Raw genomic sequence first — 11,069 nt, forward strand, 5'->3', positions numbered from 1 at the left:
TTATGAAGCAATAGAAAACTCATATGGAATCTAATGATAATAAACCTCAGTTTTATTGGCTTGAAAATATCTTTAAGGGATCCCTGGATGGCTCAGCGGTTTAGTGCCTGCCTTCTGCTCAGGGTGTGATCCTGGTGTCCCGGGATCGAGTCCCACATCGGGCTTCCTGCATAGAGCCTGCTTCTCTCTCTGTGTATCTCTCATGAATAAATAAAGAAATAAAATATCTTTATTTCACCATTTTTGAGGGATCATCTTGCTGGTGAAGGAATTATAGGCTGGCAGGTATTGTCTTTTATTCCATTGGAGATTATTCCTTCATCTTCTGGCTTTCATTTTTGCTATGAGAGATCAGATGTTAAACAGTGCTTTGTAGGGAATCTGCCTTTTCTCCCTTGTTCCCTTTATGATGTTATCCTTGTCATTCCTTTCCTGCAGTTTCACTACTGTTAATCCAGATGTGTTTTTGTTTTTTTAAAAAAGATTTTATTTATTTATTTATTCATGAGAGAGACAGACATAGGCAGAGGGAAAAGCAGGCTCCATACAGGGAGCCCGATGTGGAACTCGATCCTGGGACTCCAGGGTCATGCCCTGAGCCAAAGACAGACACTCAATGGCTGAGCCACCCAGGCGTCCCTCTTTGTGTTTATTCCGGTGGAAATTCCTTGGGTTTCCTGAATCTGAGGCTCTGTGTCTCCTGTATTTTTATTATTTATTTATCTTTGTTTATTTATTTATTTATTTTATTTATTTATTTATTTATTTGATAGATTTGACATGCTACATTTTGTAAATTAAAGGTATAGGGTGTGTTACTTTGATACCTTTATATATTGTAATATGAATGCCATAGAAGCAATGTTTATCACATCACGCTATTACAGTACAATATTATCTATATCCATCGTACTGTGCATCAGACCTCTATGGCTTATTTACTACTTGTTACAGGTTTATACCCTTAAACACCATTAATCTTATCCTTTCCATCCCCCTTCTCCCAATAATCACCATTTTACTTTGTGTTTTTTCATAGGTTTGACTGTTTTAGATTGCACATATAAGTAGTATCTTACAATATTTGTCATTCTTTGTCTGACTTATCTCAATGAGTATAATGTGCTCAAGGTCTATCCATGTTGTCCCAAATGGCAAGAGATCCTTTTTCTCATGGCTGAATAATATACACACACACACATGTATATGTATACTTGTATGTGTATATATATGTGTGTATATATGCTTTCTCTATATCTTTATCTATATCCGTTTTTATCCACTCATCCATTGATGGGTGTTTGGGTGTTTCCATATTATTTTGGCTATTGTAAATAATGTTGAGATAAGCATGGGTGTGCACGTGTCCTGTTGAAAACCTGTTTTCATTTCCTTTGCGTATATACCCAGAGATAGAATTGCTGGATCATACAGTAGACCCATTTTTAATTTTTTGAGTAAAGTCCATATTGTTTTCATAGTGGTTGGACTAATTTACATTTCCACCAACAGTGTATACGGTTCCATTTTCACCAGCCTTACCAGCACCTGTTGTCTCTTAATGATAGCCATTTTAACAGGTGTAAAGTGATACCTCACCGTGGTTTTTATTTGCATTTCACTAATTATTAGTGACGTTGATCATCTTTTCATGTGCCTATTGGTCATTTTGATGGTCCTCTCTGGAAGGTCTATTTAGTTCTTCTGCCCTCTTCAATCAGATTGTTTTTGTTGTTAGATTGTGTTAATTCTTCATTTTGGATATTAATCCTTTATCTGATATACGGTTTGCAAACTTTTTCTCCCATTCTGTAGGCTGTCACTTTGTTCATTGTTTCTTTTGCTGTGCAGAAGCTTTTGAGTTTGACGTAGTTCTGTTTGTTGATTTTAACTTTTGAGTTTTGCATTTGGCGTCATGTCCAAAAAATCATTGCCAAGATCAACACTGATAAGCTTCTTCTGTATTTCTCCTTAGAGCAAGAAAGTATGAATGGAGGAGGAGGGGTGGGGGGAGAAGCAGACTCCCCGCTAAGCAGGGGGGCTCTATCCCAGGACTCATGACATGAGCTGAAAGTACACACAACCAACTAAGCTACCCAGGTATTTCCTTTTAAACACAGCCTCTCTCTATTATCTTTCTTCTCTCTTTATGGAATTACAGTTAGACAAAGGTTAGACCTTCTCATTTATCCTTCATGCCTCTTGATCTTTCTCCCATATTTTCCTTCTTGTGTTAAAGCTGCATTTTGGTTCGTTTTTATTTTTGTATTATTTTATTTTATTTAAGATTTTACTTTTTTTAGAAAACATAAGTGTGAGCATGGGTGGGGAAGAGAGAGGAGTGGAGGAGGAGGAAGCAGGAGGGGGAAAGAATCTCAAGCAGACTCTGGTGCTGAGTGCAGAGCCAAATGAAGGGCTTGATCTCATCACCCTGGGATCATGATGAGAATTACAACCAAGAATTGGATGCTTAACCAACTGAGTCACCCAGGTGCTCCTGATTTATCTTTTTTAGATATATTTTCCAGTTTACTAATTTTCCCTTCAACTATGGTTAAATATTTTGTTTATTCCACCCAATAACTTTATATTACAATTATTATAGTTTTATTACTGTATTTTATAATTATTTTCTTTGCCGATCTACCTAGTCAATTTTTTAAACTGTATTTGACAGAAACAGAAGGTGCAAGTATGAGTGGGAGGCGGGTAGAGGGATTTAGAATCCTCAAGCCGACTCCCTTCTGAGCAGGGAGCCCAACTTGGGCCTGGATTCCATGACCCATGAGATCATGACCTGAGCTGAAACCAAGAGTTGGCCGCCCAATGGACTGAGCCCCCCAGGTGCCTCTACCTGGTCAATTTTTATAATCTCTTTTTCCCTATGTTTTAAATCTCCCTTTATGTTTTTAAAAACATATTAAACATCTTCCTTTTGTATACTATTACTGAAAATTCCCATGTCAATAATCTTTGCAGGCTTGAACAGTTTGTGGTACTTTGTTTCTTTGTGTGTTTGGTAACTTTGTATACTCATGGTTCTTGGAATTGTAGCTATAGGAATTATTGGGGGCCTGGGATTAAAGTGCACACTTAGGGGCACGTGGGTGGCTCAGTGGTTGAGCATCTGCCTTCCGCTCAGGTTGTGATCCCAGGGTCCTGGGATCGAGTCCTACATCGGGTTCCCCGCAGGAAGTCTGCTTCTTCTTCTGCCTGTGTCTCTACCTCTCTCTCTATATCATGAATAAATAAAAAATAAATAAAAATAAAAATTAAAAATTAAAGTGCACATTTAGTTTGGCCAAGTACCCAGGTGTACTATACTAACTCAGAACCATTTTATTTTATTTTATTTTTTTAAAATTTATGATAGTCACAGAGAGAGAGAGAGAGAGAGAGGCAGAGACACAGGCAGAGGGAGAAGCAGGCTCCATGCACCGGGAGCCCGACGTGGGATTCGATTCCGGGTCTCCAGGATCGCGCCCTGGGCCAAAGGCAGGCGCTAAACCGCTGCGCCACCCAGGGATCCCATCAGGACCATTTTAAAATAAATTTTGTCTTGGAAATTTTTGGCCATTCGTGTGATATACATTCTGGTCCCAAACTTACGTGAATACAGTCTTATTATTTTGAATTACTAGAGAGGATTTTTACTCCATCAACACCTAGAACTAAGGATGAGAAAATTTTATCTTTACTGTTTCCTTCTGTGGGGCAATTTTTTTTTTTTTTTTGAGGTTTACTGTCCTGGGTGTTACTCTTTGATTCTCCTGGCTTTATGTGCGTGTGTGCGCGCGCGCGCGGAGTAGGGCGGGTGGGGGGGCGGTTAGTTTTCTATTCCAATCTTCTCTGCTCAACCCAGATTTGGTCTTCAGGCCCTTTAAACCCCAGTTCCAAGCCATTAAGGGTTTGTTAAGCCAACACTAGCTCCAGTGATCATTGGTGCCTTTTGGGATTTATTATTTCACAGCATGTCTAGCTTCTGAGGAATGCCCTTATTTTCCCACCAGTTCATTTAGGCAATAAGGACAGGTGCATGTGCCTGGGTATGCGCCCTCCTGTGTGAATTGTTGCATTCCAGAATTTTTAGTTGCACTGTATTAGGTGGAATTTCCATGATATTTAGTCCTCTATTGCCAGAAATTGAAGCACCCATTTATTTCTTCCCTCTCTTCTTTCCTTCCTTTCTTTCCTTCTTTCGAGTTTGGATAGCCAATTATTCCAGCACCATTTGTTGAATAGTGTGTCACTCTCTCACTCAGAGGCAGGACTCTAGCTCAAAAAAATGTACACTTAAAATTTTTTTCAAAAGAGACCAATATGTACTAATATAGACAACCTCCAAGAGATAGTGTCCACTGGAGATAAAAACAAGGTTCAGAACAGTGTGTATAGGAAGCTGCTGTTTGCATCTAAGTTTTTGGAGCCTGACTCTGGAATAGCAAAACAAATGAACAGAACACTGGCATTGAGATGCTTTAGGTAGAGATCTTGGGGGATGCAATGAGTGGGATATATATATATATATATATATATATATATATATATAATATTTATTTATATATATTTTATATATTTATGTTTTATATTTATATTTATATATATATATATATAATATGTGGATATTCACAATAGCTAAAAGCTAGAAACAACCCAAATGGTCATTGATGGGAGAATGGATGAACAAAATGTAACATACACACAAAAGGCAATATGATTCAGGCTTAAAAAGGAAGGAAATGCTGACATATGCTACAACATGAATGGAACTTGAAAATATAAGCCAGGCACAAAACAACAAATATTATATGATTCCTCTTATATAAAGTATGTAGTCGAATTCATAAAAACAGGTAGTAGAATACTTATTACCAGGGTCTGGGGGAGGGGAGAAAAAGGAATTCATGTTTATTGGGTATAAGAGTTTCAGAAAGGAAAGACGAGAAAGTTCTAGAGATAGATAGTGGTAATGGTTGTTCTGGGGAGGAAAACTTCCCTTATTCTCCAAAATCCTTCTTGCTGGTCTAAGAATTGAATTGACATGAGACAGATTCACAGGAGAAAATCAAATTAAATTCCATACATATGAGAAGTCCACACAGACATGAGATTCCAAAGCAGTCAGGCAAACCGAAGTATGTGTGTCATCTTGAACTAAGGAGAAGGGGGCAGAAGTGTAATTTACAGGCAGATGAAGAGTAAACGTTTGGTAAACAGTTGCTGGGACATCCAGAAACAAGGGACACAGAGGGAACTTTGATCAAACAGGCCTTGCTAGGTTCCTTCCTTTTTCTTCCTTCTTTTCTTTCTTTTCTTTTCTTTTTTCTTTTCTTTTCTTTCTTTTCTTTTTCTTTTCTTTCTTTCTCCTTTCTTTCTTTCTTTCTTTCTTTCTTTCTTTCTTTCTTTCTTTCTTTCTTTCTTTCTTTCTTTCTTTCTTTCTTTCTTTCTTTCTTTCTTTCTTTCTTTCTTTTTTAGATTTTATTTATTCATGAGAGGCACAGAGAGGTAGGCAGAGGGAGAAGTGGGCTCCGTGCAGGGAGCTGATGCAAGACTCATCTCAGGACCCTGGGATCATGACCTGAGCCTAAGGCAGATGCTCAACCACTGAGCCACCCAAGTGCCGGTTCTTCCCTTTTCACCACCCCTAGTTCATAGTATAATGTGGTTATCTATGATGAGAGCTCTCTTCCTGAAGCAGGTCCTCCATCTAAATTCTTCTATACAGTTAGGTTAGAGGTCAAAATTTCTTCCTCTTTTGGTCCTTGATTGTTCTTAGCTTGAAATAATCTGCATGTCAAAGTGGCACATTTTGGGGCAGACTGACCTTGTCCCTACAGTTGCAGAATAATGTAAGTGTACTTAGTTCCACTGAACTGTATGCTTAAAGATGGTTAAAATGAGAAGTTTTTTTTAAAGATTTTATTTATTTATTCATGAGAGAGAGAGAGAGAGAGAGAGAGAGAGAGAGAGAGGGAGAGAGAGAGAGGCACAGACACAGGCAGAGAGAGAAGCAGGCTCCATGCCAGGAGCCTGACATGGGACTTGATCCTGGGACTCCAGGATCACGCCCTGGGCCAAAGGCAGGCACTAAACCACTTAGCCACCCAGGGATCCCCAAAATGAGAAGTTTTATTCATGTGTTACCACAACAAAAAGTATGTGCATGTAGTACTTTCAGGTTTATTTATTTATTTATGCTTGAGAGACACACACACACACACAGGCAGGGATACAGGTAGAGGGAGAAGCAGGCTCCATGCAGGGAGCCCGATGCGGGCAGGACCCCATCCCAAACCCCGGGATCACCCCCTGAGGCGAAGGCAGATGCTCAACCGCTGAGCCACCCAGGCGTCCCACCAGATTTATTTTTATATGCCGCTTCTCTTCAACTGAAGGAGATGGAGGCCATTTCTACTAAAATTACAGATGCATTTATTATTTGACCTAGATGTATCCTACCTGTATATACCTGCTCACATATGGAGTGTCATACCTACAAGATGATTCATTGTAGCCTTGATTGCAGCAACGAAAGATTGGAAACAAAGTGCCCCACTAGAAGAGGCTGGCTCATAAATTATGTATATCCAGGCAATATGCCCCTGAAAAAAAAAGTAAGGGGTGGCACCTGGGTGGGTCATTTGGTTAAGCATCTAACTTCTGATTTCTGCTCAGGTCATGATCTCAGGGTTATGGGATTGACCCCAGCATGGAGCCTGCTTGAGATTTCCTCTCTCCCTCTGCCTCCTCCACTCGTCCCATACCCCCATCATGTGCGCGCTCTCTCTCTCTAAGAAAAAAAAAAAAAAAAGGAATACTTACTGATTTAGAAAGCTATCCAGGAGGATATATTAAGTGAAGAAACTAAGATGCAAGTGTATATAGCATGCCTCTTTTTGCATAAGATATGAGAGGAGTAAGACTATATATTCATATTTGCTTGCATTTGCATAAAAAGTTGAGAGGATAAACAAGAAACTAAAAATAAAGATTAGCTGTAGTGGGCAGAGGGAAGGAGTGGATGGAAACAAAGTTTGAAAGAACGTTTTTCGGTGTATACTTTTTATATTGTTTTGATTTTTGAATTATGCAAATGCATTATCCGTTCAATATATTAGAAATATTTCTAAGATGGAATCGGGGTGGGGGGGACGGGGGCCATTTACACCTCCACCCCCACCTTTACCTCACCATCAATTTTATGGACTTCTCAGGTTGTTTTCAATCTTAGATTAACTGAAATAAACATTACAATGGTTATTATTCAGGCTCTTTATATGGATTCATTTTATTTTCCCTAACAACCCAGTAATATAGGTATCATTAACATTCCCATTTTACAAATGAGGAAACAGGGCCGTGGAAGGGTTGAGTAACCCACCGGAGATCCGACACAGCCTGGAAGTCTCAGGTTAGAATTCAAACCCCTCATCTATCAAATCCTGGCTCTCCCAACAACCTTGTACAAGTACCTTTGAACGCTTGCCCTATTATTTCGTTTCTGTTAGAAGTGGGTACATTCTACCAAGTGGGCCAAGGAGTTTGTCTTTTTCATGTTTTCTTTTTCAATTAAAAAAGCCAAAATGCCATTACGTACATTTGTGTTATTTTACACTCCCATCGTAAGGGCATGAGAATGCTTGCATCCCCCTATGTATAGCACCGAGTAGCAGCAAAATCTAAGTTTTTCCTCAAGCTAACATAACGAGATATGGGTTATCTCTAATATCTCATAACGAGATATCACTAATGTTGTAATTCGCAGCTTAGCGCTCGAAGGCTAAATGGGTGACCCCGCACACCCGTTTGCCCAGAGCAGTCCTCCAGTCCCGGAGCGCTGCCTCCCTCGGCCGGCAGGGGGCGCAGGCCTGGAGGCGCCCCTCTCCCGTGGTCCTAATTGGCTTCTCAGGCGCAGTGCGCACGCGCGGATTTCGCTGCAGGCGTCCAGCTTTGTGCCTGACCGAGGTCTCCTCGGCTGAAGTCGGAGCGCAGTTCTTAACCCGGGCTGGTCTTCGGGGGGGAGTAGCGTGTTCCCTGGAGCCCGAGCGCCACTGGGCCTCTGGGGCGAGAGGGCGTGGGGCGGGCCTCAAGGGGTCGGGCGGCGCGTCGGGCAGCCCCCGCGGGCGGGGCGCAACCGGCAGGAGCTTGGGCGTCGGTCGCTAGCGGTGGGGCCGGAGCCGGGCGCGGAGCCCCTGACAGGACAGGTACGGAGGCGGCCGCCCGGCCCACCGTGTCCTCCGCCGCCGCCCGCGTGTTCGCCTGGTTCCCGGCGGAGCTGGGCTGGGGCGCGGCGTGGAGCCGGGTGTGCGGGGCGGGGCGGGGCGGGGCGGGCGGGGCGGGGGGGCCGCGGCGGGGGGGCCGCGGCGGGGGGCGACCGCCGGAGTCTGGGCCTGTCCCGCCCACCTGCGCGCCTCAGCCCGGCGCGCCTCAGCCCGGCCCTGTTCTCCTGGGGGCGGAGTGGTTGCGCCTCCGGATTCCTCGGCAGCGGCGAGGGGCTGCCTCCTTGCCGGGGAGCGCCTGAGGCACCCCTGGACCCCTTCCGAGCCACAGGTTTCCTGTGGGCACGTGGCTGAGAAGTTTGTGTCAAACGAAAAACAGACAAGAACCCCTGCCCACCCCACGCCCACCCCCAAATCATAGAGGATTCAAGCGTGGGGGCCTGGATGTAGGTTTGGTGCGTCCGTGACTCCCACTCCCGGGGGCAGCCTTAACTGGCAGAATGACCCTTGAGAAGTCCTCTTGCACATTCCTCCGATCCTTAGGCAGGACCGCGGGTAAATCACACAGATGAGAACGCCGCGGTTTTTAAAGAGCAAGGTTTAGAAGCTTCCCCTCAGGTATTGCGGCGATGAAAACGGCAAACCCATATTGACCCCTTGCTAGTCCAGTGCGCTTGAGGTCCCGAGAGCCAAACAGCTGTGAGATGGAGCCTCACGTCCTTTGCTTGCTGTACTGCCGAAGCCTGAGCTGCGGGGATGTGAAAGGACATTGATTGCCGTAACTTTTTTTTTTTCCCCCTTAAGGCATTTCGTGCTCCAGTATGTTTAGAGACTTCATGGTTTTCTCTTCTGCAGAATGCTTCAGAGCCTTCATTATGCCAAAGATATTTACCATGAGTCTCACGCTGAAAGTATGGTGTGCAGAGTTTCCCAGATTTGGATGGGAAATGCTGCTTTTTGGGGGGTGCTGACTCAATTTTAACATTTGAAATAGCTTGGGAAATGCAATTTCAGAATTAGAAAACCAAGGTTGGGAAGGGACAGTGTAGGTCCGTGTTTTTCGAATTTTAATGGCACATACACTTGCTGGTTTTGTTTAAAAAACAGACAAGCAGATTCCAATTGGTTCTGCATTTCTAACAAGCTACTCCTCAGACCACACTTTGAACAGCAAGGGGGTAGATCACTGGATTGAGATTTGGAGACCATGGTCTTCTTCCTGCACTCTAATACAAACTTTGCTGCCTTGAGTGAGCCACTTCCCCTGTCCAGGCCTGTAAAATAGGAGTCTGGACTAGAAGAGCCCTAAGATTACCCTTAGATCTAAAATGCTGCGATTCAAGTTCAGTTACCCTTGTGGTAGTTGAAGTCCAACTAAAATGTCCTTTCTAAATAGCCACTTTGGGCTGGAACATTTCTAATAATGGGGAATTTACAACATTTCATCTTGAGACAGCTTAATAAAGAAGTTTTTCAGTTTGCTGAACTACGTCTCTGCAGCTTCCATCCTATCCTGTTGGTCCTGGGTTCTCTTTTACAATTGAACAGTATAGTCTCCCTTCAAAAGGTGACTCTTAAAGTATTAGACGATAGCTGCTCCCACTAAGTGTTCTCTGCTGAATTATCCTTAATTCTTCCATGACATTTCAAATCCCTCTCAAGTTTAGTTTTTCTGCATGGAGCGTAGTGGGGCTTTGGCTGGCCTTTGAAGGATGGGTGGGGCTTGCAAAACTAGGGAAGGCATCCTAACCAGCTGACAGTGGTGCAGAGATGACACTGCATATGTCAGAGCCAAGACTGTTTGATTAAAGTAAGAAATGGTACGTCAGCAAAAGATTTGGGGCAGGTGAGTGTATGGGAGAAACAATTTTTAGAGTGTGTCATTGTCTTACTGTGGTATATAATGTGGTTGGAAATGGAGAGAGAGGAAGGGAGCCAGATATGCCTCATGTATCAGGAATAGAGAACTTAGGTCAATGATAATAAGAATGCCTTTTATATATGTATAAAATTTTACAGATTGCAGAAGGCATGATCTCATCTAAGAATCCTGTGGAGTAGGCAGAGCACCTGTTACCCTGTTTTATAGATGAGGCGCCAAAGAGGGAAAATAGTTTGCCTCATGTCTCAAAGCTATTACAGGGCCAACTAAAGAGATGACAGTGGTAATTGAGACAAGAAGGATGCGGGAGGCAATACTAAGAATTGGTAAGTCAGGCCTGACTGACATGAGGATACAGAGGAGAAGAACTCATTAGGGAGGATTCAGAAGACTTGGGAGAATCGTAATACTGTTGACAACTGCCACTGTAGGTTTTACTCTACCATCTCTGTCATTGCTGGTGGCTGCCTGGAGTTCTGGATTGGGGGGGTATTGTAGTAGAGGATTCCCAGGTTGCCTGGCCTGTCTGTAGCTACTGGTGGTACTGTGGAGACTTGGGTTGTCTGCCTCAAACCAAGGGAAATGAGAACTGAATCCTTAGTGTCCCCTTGAGGAGGTAAGTGCTAAGCAGTTGACTGATTCAAATCTGTCTTAGGGCCCTTGCCATTCTGGAGACTCTGGATTAGTACATTTTTTCTTTTGAAGTTCAGGCTAGTACCAGTAGCATTTGGCTGATGGACAAATTGAGTGTCCCCAAGCTCCCACATATTCTCTGAGGGCTTCACTTAAGCAAAGACTAGGCCTTTGTCACCTCCTAAACCCCACTCAAGCCATTTTCTCAGATCTGCACTTGCCCTAGAGGTCTCTTTATGGTCCTTTTACCATAGAAGCATATGAGATTGAGAATTAGTGTCATTACTGAATTCTGCAGGACGTGGGGCTGCCTATACATTTTTAGTTTCTTAGGC

The sequence above is a fragment of the Nyctereutes procyonoides genome, unplaced genomic scaffold (assembly GCF_905146905.1).
Source record: "Nyctereutes procyonoides isolate TBG_1078 unplaced genomic scaffold, NYPRO_anot_genome, whole genome shotgun sequence".
NCBI lineage: Eukaryota > Metazoa > Chordata > Mammalia > Carnivora > Canidae > Nyctereutes > Nyctereutes procyonoides.